Source organism: Dipodomys spectabilis, unplaced genomic scaffold, assembly GCF_019054845.1.
Source record: "Dipodomys spectabilis isolate Male_0828 unplaced genomic scaffold, ASM1905484v1 ptg000045l, whole genome shotgun sequence".
NCBI classification, from domain to species: Eukaryota; Metazoa; Chordata; class Mammalia; order Rodentia; family Heteromyidae; genus Dipodomys; species Dipodomys spectabilis.
In genome coordinates, this window is record NW_024870722.1 from 5038497 (window position 1) to 5051527 (window position 13031).

General features: G+C 41.0%; 1 protein-coding gene across 1 annotated transcript in view; it reads right to left on the reverse strand.

Annotated features, from left to right (window-relative positions):
* The window catches only part of Atxn1 (ataxin 1), a 407118-nt gene that overhangs the window by 383435 nt on the left and 10652 nt on the right, over positions 1-13031 (reverse strand). The window lies entirely within an intron of this gene.

A 13031-nucleotide genomic window follows, 5' to 3' on the forward strand; every position in this document is an offset into this window, starting at 1 on the left:
GCAAAAGACAAAAGAGGCTTCATCCCACTTATTATCTAGGTTCTAGCATCGAGAGATGGGCAATGATTTTACTCTCAAGATTAACCACTAAGTGTTATAGGATGATAGGATCTGAATTGTCATGGGAGAAACTCATTCATGTTCTTTGCAGGTAGAAGTGTCTTACACTGACTCCTTCCAGACGGCAGCCATAAGGGAGATTCCTGCATGACTGGATGAGTTTTTCTCCTCTTCTATAACTTCTAGAAACAAACATGGAGAGCCAGCAAGGAGTCAGATGCCAGTAGCTGGCTCGTGCCTGTAATCTGATCGAGTCAGGAGGCTGAGATCAGTGGAACATGTCTTGAAGTTAGCCCTGGCAGAAAAGTTCATGAGACTGTATCTCCAATTAACCAGCAAAAAGTCAGACTGGAGGCATGGCTTCAGTGGTAGAGTATCAGCCCAGAGCAAACAAGCTGAGCGAAAGGAGGAGGCACTGAGTTCAAGCTCAAATATCAGCACATAAAGAAAATGAAAAGAAAAGAAAAGAAAAGGGGAAAGAGCAAGGGCCTTCAGCTAGGGAATTGATCTGTGTTTTCTATCTACATAGGAAGAGACTTTGCAGAAAAGATGGCATCTGATTTCAAGATTCCATATACAAAATCAATTTGGTTTCCTGATGGGTATAAGTTGCTGACATGGTGCATTAAGGGAAATTCAGTTTTAAGAAGCTAAACCATAAAGGCACCATGACTGCAAAAGGAGAACTACTCCACACCAATCCATCAAGTTGATGCGTGAGCACTGAAAACACACCTAAAATGAAGCATTCCAAGGAGGTAATGAAGGATTGCTTATGTTCAAGGGAGAGACTCCTGTATTTCTTTATCTTTCTAGCTCTATCTCAAAACTTCTCTACTGATCTCACCCAGTAAAGTGAAGACATGTCCGTCCTTCTGCTTTATGAATTCAAAAACATAGCTGTGTAATGGATCTTGGCCACATAGTGGATGGAAAAAATGAACGCTGTCAGAAAATCAAGCTACAATACTAACTACCTAGGCACTAAACCCTAGTAAATGAGTCTTAGAACACTTAGATTATGTTGGCTCTCTTAGAAAAGATTCACCTTGCCTATCCACTGAAACAATTCATCCTAGCCACTTAGATTCTATGATGTGTCGTTACCAGGCAAGGAAAGCCTACAGCACAGCAGTCTCTGCACATGGTCTGCATGTCTGTGGGGTCGGTTGCTGTTGTTGGTGGTGTTGTTAATATATATGTATTTATTCAGTGCCAGCACTGGGACTTGAACTTAAGGCCAAGACACTGTCCCAGAGCTTTTTCATGGTCAAGGCATGGTCAAGTGAAGCCACAACTCTACTTCTAGCTTTTTGGTGGTTAATCAGAGATAAAGAGTCTCAAAGGCTTTCCTGCCCAGGCTGCCTTTGAACTGATATCCTCAGATCTCAGACTTCTAAGTAGCTAGAATTATAAGCCTGAGCCACCTGTGCCCAGCAGGCTTGTGGCTTTTAAGGCTATAGTTACTAAATCCGAAAATCAGACTGCAAAGCACCATGAAAAGACAAGAGAGTTTTGAACAGTCCTCCAAGACAAACAAGAAACATGGGACATTCATCCTCGTGAAGACTTTAATGACTCTGAGCACTAAAAATGGGAACGTGTTGGGTTTTTGTTGGTGGTGGTGGTGGTCATGGGGCTTGAACTCAGGGCCTGAGTGCTGTCTCTGAGCTCTTTTCCTCAAAGCTAGTGCTCTATCACTTTGAGTCACTCTGGTCTTCTGGTAATTAACTGGAGATAAGAGTCTCATGCACTTTCCTGCCCAGGATGATTTTGAACCACAGTCCTCAGATCTCAGCCTCCTGAGTAGTGAGGATTTACAGCCCCTGGTATTTTTCTTTTTTTTTCAAGTTAATGAAATCACTTCTAAGACTTCAGAACAAATACTTAAATTAAATGTACTACTTAGAGAAAGAAACTTTCAGATTAGTCAGGTCACCAAATGTTCCCTGCACAGCAGGACAGCAAACAGCTACTGTTTGTTCATTTGCATAGATTAATATCCTTCCCTCTAGGGCTTAAAGACCATATGAACTGTTAATTCTAGAGTTATACCTTGAGAAGGCTCCTATACTACTGGTAAGACCCATCTTTCAAGGACACATTCAGAAACATTTTTGCCTTCATTTTGAAGCTACTTATTGCTCATACTTGCCTGGGCTCAGCTATAGGGTGAATAAAATAGATGTACAGTTTGCTGAAAAAGAAAAGTGTCTTTCTCCTATTTTTTTTTTTTTTTTTGGTCATGGGGCTTGAACTTAGGGCCTAGGCCCTATCCCTGAGCTTTTGTCCCCAATGCTAGCATTCTACCTCTTTGAGCCTCAGTGCCACTTCTGTTTTTCTAGTGGTTACTTGGAGATAAGAGTCTCAAGGACTTTCCTGACTGGGCTAGCTTTGAACTATGATCTTCAGATCTGAGTCTCCTGAATAGCTAGGATTATAGGCATGAGCCTCTGGCACCCAGCTTTTCTTTCTCCTTTCATATCTGTTTATTCTCATCATTAAAATAGTACTCTTCATCTGGATGAAGCTGAGATGGGAAAAAATACAACTTGTCCCTTCCAAAGAACAGAGGAAGGTACAAAAGGTTACCGAAGCTTAAATGGAATAGGAAAGCCAGAACACAGCCCAACTTGGATGTAGACACAAGCACCAAATATCCTTCAAACTCAATGGAAAGTGAGGTTTTAGGGATAGAAATATCGAAAGAAACAATCAGATCATCTTGGCTTCTAACAATATATAATAACTGTATTACGGACCTTATGATCACTTGTAAAAGACTTTTTTTAAAGCCAAGGCCAACTGCTACCTCCTGGAAAGTCTGATATTAGGCACCAGAAAGGCAGTAGCCAGAGAAAACTGTTCTTTTCCAGGTGTTTATGTAAAGGACATTTCTGCCCCAAACTCACACCTGGGGTCATGCTTCTTCATCATCTGGATGAAATGATCCAGGGGTACCAAGGGTGGCCTGGAAAATGAGAAGAGGAATCAAAACCAAATTCATCTAGAGCCTTTCCATCCTTACCGGGCACCTGACAGAATAGAACAGAGCAAGGTAAAAAGCTTTGGGGATGCTGAAGAAAATGAAGGGACCAGAGCACCTCAGTTTCTAATACCAGGCTCCTATGTCTATACTTGTCAGAACCTCTAACAGGTCTAGTACATGGTCCCTCATATCAACCACCACAAATGACCATCTTTACTTGTCAAAGGTGTCATCATGTATCACCAATTGGGCAACTTGAAGACAAATCCATATGTAAGGTAGAGGAAGTGCTGGGCCACCTACGCCTTCAACTCAAAGGACAATCCAGATTGTCCTTTTACCCCATCTTTCTAGTCCTGATGGGCAGATTATACAGAGGAATACGTAAATCTCCTCTGCCCCTTTCTCAGGATTCCCTTTTCCACATGGTACTTTACCAGAAGTTGAACAGCCTGACTCATATCTCCAGGCAAATATAGCTCCTTTAGATAATTCTCTCTCCACCTTCCCTTGGTGTTGTTGAGTAAGGTCCCAAGAGTACTTAAGAAAGACTGATCAAGGCCAGACGAAGAGATGTCAGAAACACAAATTTCAAAATCATTCACCCACCTAACACAATAGCTGTGCTTCTAAGAATCATCATGCGACTGTAACTCAATAGAAATTGTTTCAATAGAAAGACAGTTTTAGACTTCCAAAAACAAAGCCATTTTTCCTGTATTGAACTTCACTAATAATAGTGTTTACATGGTTATACATGTAGTACTACAAAATATAAGACTGAGCAAATCAGTATTCTTTTGCATAAAGCTTTCATTCCAGAAAATTCTTCATTCAGCCTGTTTTTCCTTCTTTCTCCTTAGAATAGCTTTTTGACACATTTCATAACAAAGACACCCAAAAGATGTCATTCCTCCTCCTCTTCCTCCTCCTCCTTCTCCCCCTCTTCTTCCTCTTCCTTCTTTTTTTGTGCCAGGACCAGGGCTTGAACTTAGGGCACAGGCACTGTCTCTTAGCATTTATTTGTTCAAGGCTAGCTCTCGATCATTTGAGCCATAGCTCCATTTCCAGCTTTTGGATGGTTAACTGGAGATAAAGGTTTCAGATTTGTCTGGCCCAATTGGCTTCAAACTGTGATTCTCAAATCTCATTTCCCGGAGTAGCTAGGATTACATCTGGTTGGACCAGATGAGAAAAACATATAGATAGTCCAGTCAGAAATCCCTCATATGCCAAGGCAACCCCATACCAGCCCAGGTGAGCCATTAGCCCACTTTGAAACTAGACCCCCCCCCACACACACATTTAGTTCCTCCTTCCAGACTCCCATCCATCTCTCAGGGCAAGAGTCGCCAGGGAAAAGCTACACAAGAGAAAGCAGTGACAAGGCAGCCATGCCTCTATTTCTTTTCTTTTTTCTTTTTTTTTGGTTGTGGGTCTTGAACTCTGAGCCTGGACGCTAGCACTCTACCACTTAAGCCACAGGTTTGCTGGTAGTTAATTGGAGATAAGAGTCTCCCAGACGTTCCTGCCTGGGCTGGCTTTGATCCTCAGATCTCAGCCTCCTGAGTAGCTAGGATTACAGACGTGAGCCACCAGCGCCCGGCTCGTGCCTCTATTTCTACATAGATGAAAGTCAAAGCCTTCGGCCAGGCAGCCTGGTGAGGAACTGCACTACACAACTAATGGGACCTAGACCCAGAATCCTTGGATAAGGCTTAGCTTTAAGACCTTCAAATTACTGCCTGATTTCTCCAGGTTAGAATGTTGTTGAAAACATTTCCATCTATTTTGCCAGTCCAGGACGTCCGGACAAACATGCATGTGGGTCACAAGCAAATGGCAAGGAATCCCAGCACCGGATAGAGAAGATGTGAGCTAGGAGGCTGACACAGTGTAATGTAAATGAGGGAAGAGCAGACTGGAAGAGGCAGAAAGGAGAGCGTTTGGAAATACACAGACAGGGCTAGGGTCTCAACAGGAAACAGGTCTGAGTCAGGCTGGTGATTCCCACAGTACAGAACCTGAACTATAAGTACCTTACTCTGTTAATACAGAGTACAAACAGAAGAAAAGAGAGATCAGCCATGGAAACACTTGAGCTTTTGCACAACAAATAGCACTGTCATTAAAAGAAATGAAAACTACACTGGGGAAATAGTTGCAAGTGAATATGACTTCACACACACAAAAAGATTAATATCTAGAACACATAAAGAGTTCATATATATATAGATTAGAAAACAGCAAGAGTCCCGTTTGCTAATTGTGAAGAAAACAATTAGTAAATAAGCAGAGATGGAAGCATTGTACCTGGAGAGAGATCAAAGGCATGCAAATCTTAACACCAAGGAGCTTATTAACTAAGCCAGGAAATAAGAAGGAAGACTCCCGCCATCCATCAGGTTGAAGCAAGACACTGCTGTATCATTAGTGGCAACGTAAATTGGTAGAGGCCTTTTAGAAAGCAATTCGGAGCAAACCCCCTCTAACTTAATGATCAGTCCTCAGTGTGCAAAGATGCTCACCACAGTTTTAAAGTAGTAAACAATTAGAAATAATCCAAATGGTCAAAAATGATAGGTAATTTAAATTAAGACAGAACAATCTGATAAAAAAATGTTTTTAAAACATTGACAGGACAACCTTATAGACTAGGTAGCCGATGAGAATATTTATGCTAACTGGGAAAAGAAAAACTAAAAACAGAGAGGAGGAGGAAGGAGAGAGAAACATTTGAGATCATCAAAAACTAGAACACAGGGGGCTAGAAATGTAACTCAGTGGTAGAACAATTGCTTAACGTGTGCTAGGTCCTTGGTTCAATCCTCACTGCACCACTTAAGAACTGGAATGGAGAAATCAGAAGCAACTTTTCCTTTTATTGGCTTCCCTTTGTTGTTGTAAGATTTGAGCAATGGGCGTTTAAAATGCAGTATGTCTCCATCAATCACTTGCCATGACTGGCACATCCAGATAAGGGGAATGAGTCTGGCCCTGCCCCAGTTTGAAAGGTTCATTTGGGATTCAAACCCTGACCATGAAGACTGATTACTTTTAAGTACTTTCTGCCTCCAACTATCCACAAATCTCAGCTCTTCCCATTAGCCTCAGTTTATCCCCCAGTTCTAAAATGCTGTTCCTTCCCTCTTCTTCCATGTGTTTGTGTCTTCTCAAAATTACTGAGATCTCACCATACTCCGTATATATAGTGAGTGTGCGTTTAATCATTTTAACAATCCTTTAAGTCAAATGTTATCACTCCCCTTTAACAGATGGGAATATTGAGGATTACAGACTGAAGAAATGTGAGTCAGGCCACATATCTAAGAAGCCACAGTCAGAATCCATACATCAACATCCCCAATTTCAAAGGCTTCACTCAGCAGTAAGGACTATCCCTTCCTTGTTTTCTGCCAATGAAACAAACAAAAAACCCCTCTCTAACATCCTCTTTCTATTTGCACTAGCTGCCTGGAGAAACTATTAATAATTGTAATTAATCAAAAGACATCACTATGAGCTGCTTATAAATTAACCAAAAAGACAAGGAAATGTTGCACACACTAATTGGGAAAGTTGATGCAGAAAAAGTATTACCTAGAGAAAACCACCTGCACCTGCAGTTAAAACCAAATGACATCAGAAGGATTTCTACTTGCAAATTAAAAGCCAAGTATGGCCTAGGATAGCATTGCTTACAAGAACAGAGCTTCTGTGCTTCCCTTGGAAAAAAAAATAATTATTATTATTATTCCACAATTAGCTGGAAGATTCTTTCCAGTCATTATACATTCTACTTCCAGAAATAGCTGTTGTTTCAGGGCATGGTAACAAAAGAGCAGAGGAAAAATATTAAGGTATGAAACTAATCTAGATGGGGTGATAAATGATGCTAGGCCCTACTTATGACTTGCTCTCTAAATAATGACATAGTAATAGCTAAAATATAAATTCTAATTAAATACAAAACCCAACAAAGTCAAATAAATAGCAAGTGATATTTGACAGAAGCAAAGGTCTTGGGGAAGCTGAGAGGAAGAATTACAATAAAATACATTTGTAGATCTGTACAATGTTAGTGATAGAAGAAGTCTGAGAGATGGTTTCTTTCAACTTTCTTATTTTTGGCAGATAGGGAAACTGAGGCCTGGCCAGGTCAGTGTGAGCAATCTGAGTGATCTGAAAACAGGATAGGAAACAAATTCTGCCACCCAAACGATTAGTCCAACTGTGTTCTATACTCACTCCACTTTAAATCATATTTTTTAAAAGAGCATTAAACATTCTATAAATATTAAATTCCTTTCTAATAATTTTATAATGCATGATGGCATATTTTAAAGAGGTCTGGTTTTGATTTCTTCTGGAAAATTGCGTACTGCTTGGTGTTTAACCCACTACTGAGTGAAATATTAACAGGCCACATAATGGCTCCAGTGTTTTGTAAGGAAAGCTAAACAGAATTCAAAACGCATATCCCTCAGGCCTATGGTAGCATTTCTGGAGCACACAGTAAACTCCACGCTCTGCTCAACAAGCCCATCCCTGTTAAGTAACTCATCAGAAAATAAAGAGGGAATTACCAAAGGGGGACTTGCCAAGCAATTAGCTCTCTGAAGCAGATGACATACAACTGTTGTAGGGAGGAGCTTCCCACTTAGTCATATGTCAGAGTCAGAGCCTACTAATCTGTAAATACAAATTCGTCACATATGATTACAGCTGTGATGCAGGCAGAATCTGCCAGGCCAGTGCACCAATAGGAAGTCTCAGGCCTTCTATTCCCTAAAGGAAGAGGCTCTACTGCTAAAGACCAAAAGAAAAAAAAGTCTCAGAAAATTTTACATAGTATAAGAGAGACTAGCAAGCTAAGAAAAATGTGATCTTCTTTCTCCATCATCTAAGACTTATTCACTGGTTCAAGGAAGAAGAGACATTTCTCTCCTTAAACGAGGAAAGAAGCCAGTGACTCATGCCTGTAATCCTAGCTACTCAGAAGGCTGATCTCTAAGACTCCAGGTTCAAAGCCAACCCAGACAGGAAAATCTGTAAGACTCTTATCTCCAATCAATTAGCAGAAACTCAGAAGTGAAGCAGTGACTCAAGTATTAGAGTGCCAGCCTTAAGTGTAAAAGGGATAGCTAAGGGATAGCATTCAGGCCCTGTGTTCAAGCCCCAGTACACACAACACAAACACACACACATACACACACACACACACACACACACACACACACACACACACACACAGAACTGGGAGTTCTGGGCTTCCATATGGCCAGCTGACCTCCTCTGACTGCACGTTTTGTTCTCCAAGCTTGCATTCAGCACCACACCACCACCTCGCACAGTGGAGAGATAAATAGTTCCTATCTGCCAACTCGTACAAGCTAAGCAATGACCCAGTGAAACTCTTTGAAGAGTCAAAAGTTCATTGTCTCCCTGGGAGTCACTGCTGAGCAACATCTGGAGCCAACTTTCAGCCAGTCCCCCAAAACAGATAAGCATATTGCTACTGTCATCATTTTCCTTCATTAATAATTAGTGAAAGTGCATAGGAATCTCAGGGAGGAATGAGGAAGAGTCAACAGAGAAAGGGAAGAAACATTTCCAAGACAGCCTTGTATGTGACTGAAGATACAGACAGGCATCGAAATGAGAGCCTCATAGGCTAGGAAGCCTGGCCTGATCCCCACCTCTGACAGCCCACTATTCCTAGGCTCTGGTTCTTTACACATTACACCTGAGCACACCTTGTCTTCTGTAGGAGACCGTATGCTTTTGAAAGACAGGAGTCCAGGCTTGAAAGATCATCCACAGCCACACTAAGGAGGACAAGCTGGGGCCCAACCATGAGGCCATCTCTTCACATTGGGAAAACTTGAGCAAGTTACTTACCCTCTCTGTCTCAGCTGCTTTGTAATAGTGCCTACCTGACAGGACTGCAAGGAAGGTTAAATGAGTTCAGACTTAGAATGGTAGTTGGGAGATTAAATGAGTTCCTATTCAGAATGGTAGCTCAGAGCTGTTGATCGCCTCCTATTTCCCTGAGGGCCTCCCTGGCCTAGTGCCTCTCGTATAGAGTACACTCAGTTAAGTATTTGCAGACAGAATGAGCTGCCCCTGGAAAGTGTTTTCTCTATCCTTCACACTCCTGTCAGAAACACCTTGTCTCTTGATGTAAGTTAGGAAAGTCGTCCCTGCATTGTTAGCTATTTGGAGGCAATATATATGTATTGACCATCTAAATAACACAGGTCAAAAATATCATCAAACCTTCAGTTGGTTTTTCCCCTAATCATATTATTCTGCCTAACACCAATGGAACCAGGTAAGTCCCAGCCTTCCCCTCCACTTTGATCAATGCAGTCTTAGGGCATCTTTCCCTCCAGAGATAAGGCTCATCAATTCCATATTTCTCTGTCTTATAAAAAGTATAAGGGGAAAGTCAAATCACGCAGAGCTGTATCTGGTAGCTTGATTTGTACATATACAAATGTCTCTCACACTCTGAATACATAAATGTGTAACACACACACACACACACACACACACACACACACACACACACACACACACACACACACATATTACATTTAAAGGAGTCCTAAGAAAGCCTCTGGGAAATCTTCTACGGTTCTAAAACACACCCACCCACATTAATGTGATTTCTCAAAGTGCAGTAAATGAATTGCCACAAATGAACAATTGCTAAAAAGCTAAGGAGATGGCACATGTGATTTATGCACATCACAAAGGAAGAATAAATTGACAGTGAAAAAGATCAAAGGAAATGCTGGAATCATGGCTAATATGTACAGGGCTCCACTGAAAATTTTCTTAATAAAACTGTTTAGAAGAAAATAGAAGAAGCATTTGTTTAAATGAAAAGAGATACCGCATGCACTGAATTTGAAAAGCAGCATTCGTTTTCATACACACATATTAGATTTAGCTAAAATTAGCTCAAGTTCCTAGTTTTTTTAAGGCCTTAAAGGAATAAAGGATCCAACAATATTTCACTGAGCTGTAGCTGAGCAATGAGTTCTCAAGGTACCTGAGTTCTGACAGAAGACCCACCACAACCAACAACTGTCCACTGCTAGGCCACCCCAAACTAGCTCTTGAAAAGAAGAATCAAGACTGGACCGTATCCATCTTTGAGCTCCCTTCTGATGCCTCTCTCCTCTTTTTGTACATTCTACACCAGCTCCTGTAACTTCCAAGATTGAGTTATATCCTCCTGAATATCCAGCTCTAAGTCAGATACAAGAACGCAAAGCCCAACTTCAAAAAGCATTTTTTAAACCAAGGACGCCTGCACACTCACCTCTTGGCAGCTTTGTCCCCACACTCTGTACTATCTGCCAGTTCCCAAGACTCAGATGCTCACCAGACCTGAGCTTCACCCACAGTGGCCTGGTCAGTTACATACTATGACACTTGCTCAGCCAATCCTAGCCAATTAAATGTTTGTTTGTCTGTTTGATTTCCAGCTTCCTCCATCTTTTAACACAGAAATGCAATCCACTCTCAGTGACCCACCAAGACAACTCTCCTCTCAGAGTCGTCCTCCATCACTCCTACTCATCATCACCCTTCAGACTTCTTGCCATGGTACCTTCAGACTTCTTGCCATGGTAGAATGAACCCCAGTAAGTACAGCACAGCCCATTCCACTTTGCTTTAGCTATTTCAGAGCATTTCTTCCTTCCCCTGCCTGTCTGTGACAAATATAAACTCCTTCCCGTAGCTCTTACTCACTTTTCATTCCCACAGCCCCGTGAAGTTGCTTTAAAAAAAAATACACAATGAATAAATGAATGAATCATTTCTTTACATAGATAGCAACTGTGAACGAGTTAGGTCATAACTTGTTCTAGCTGTATCTTATTTATAAAAGAACTAGGAATAATTATAATCCAGGCTTTCATTTAAAAAAAGAGAACTCTTAATGAAAGTAAGAGTATATAACATGAAAGATACTGTTTCTCTATCCATATACAATCCTTAACTGCTAGAACTGCAACAAGGCCATTATTTATGCAAAATGTGTAGCAACTGTATAAGCTTCCTATCAGTGCAATCATAGGACCTGTCAGTTGTTTCAAATTCAAGGTGACTTTGCACTACTTTGTCATTATGACAATGAGTATTCATAAGATACTTAGACTTACTTATTAGATGAAAAACACCTAGGTCTCTCTCAATAAGTTCACATATAGACCAAGAGATAAGATTTTTGATGCCTGTTTATTTTCCCCCAACAACAAAATTCTTGAGGCATTTTTGTATGGCCAATGACTCTCTTTAAATACCGCAGATTAAAACAATTCCTGCACATGTATCCACCACATACACAAGTGAGTCATTTCTCCAAAATTTCAGAGGCTAAATTTCTGTCTGGCAGATAAGAATTCAATATTTAATACCATTGAGAAAGAAAGCAGCTCTAAGACACCCTACCCTGTCCATTAGTAGATACCGGTAGGTCTTCAGAGACCTGGCCTGGAGTAACTCTGGGTTATTCTAGTTCCATTTAAAGAGCACCTCTTTATAGTCAATAAAATGTGTAGAACCCAGTTCCATAATTCATATGATCACAATGTGATATGATAACTCTCTCCTTCCCTCCTCTTCCTTTTTGTCTAGAGGATAGTTTCCAGGTCCCTTTCTGGAGGGGAAGGGGGTGAGTATTTCACTCCTTTAAGAGCACAAATAACTCCCATTTATGCTTGCAATTTATCAGTTTTTGATAATAATCATGGATATGCTATGCATCCTATCATGGCAAGAAAGTTGTGATAAGTTCAGAATAACATTCAGTAAAACAAATAGAAGTCTTGTTAGCTTTTGCAGCTGGCTAATGCCTCTGAGATTGGTCCAAAGAGAGCAAGGTCTAGGTATATTTATTTTGTTCCTAGCTGTCTGTGATTCGGGAGCATCCATCAGAAAACAACACCATTACGATCAAACTGTCCAGAGATAAGTTTCATGCTAACAAACCTTATGCCTGCACCATCTTATCCACGGTATCCACATTATGACCCTCTATTCTCCCAGCAGCCCTTTGCCACCCCACCTCACACTTGGAGATGGAGAGGCCTGGAAAGGCTATTGTGATTGTTCAAAGTCACAGTGACCCCCTCCAGATTTTGAGTCCAGATGGGCCAGTTCAGGCTCTTATCTCAGATGCCACAGGATTTATAGGCAACATAAAAACTTGATCTTAAGTTCACAGAGGGGGAAATCTGGAGAATCAGAGAATCGTCTTCAAAACAAACAACTTGGTCAAGTAAATACCTACTGACAAATGTAGATTAAAAAAAGAAAAAGTCCAGATTTGGGGATGTGAGGCTTGGGAAAATAGGTCTAGGCTTCTCACCAAGTAAGGAAATACAGCAGTTTTCACATATATGGAGTATTCATTCCTGAAAGAGCAATATTTTCAGGGAGACCAGAGGGAAGGGTATGATTTGGAAGATTTAGAGCAGACCCCCAAATTGTTAATTAAACTTTCCAGGTGATTTTGCTAGCCAGCTAGACTCAGGAACTTCTGATCTAGACTACCCCCCTAGCTTTGGACAGGACTGCTACCAAGGCAAATAGAAACTGACCTCTATTTTTTTATTTCACATTCCTCCTTGGTTGCTTACACCAGTGTTCCAAACCCTCATTACCCCCACGTGCTCACTCACTTCTGTTCTATCCTCATTTCCTCTGCAGCAGTAGCCTCTTGTCTTCTCTTTACAAAGAACCATGAGTCATAAACCCTTGCTTACACCCAGTGCTGAATGACTGTCCAGGCCAGACAATCTTACTGTACATGAGGAAATCAGGAAGTTGTAAAATCCAAACAGACAAAGGAGAAATTCAAGATTCATCACATACTGCTTGCTACTGACCAAACAGTTCTGTTTCCCTACTCATGCACAGTACTGCAACAAAACCTAAAACGCAGAAACTGAGACTTAAGACA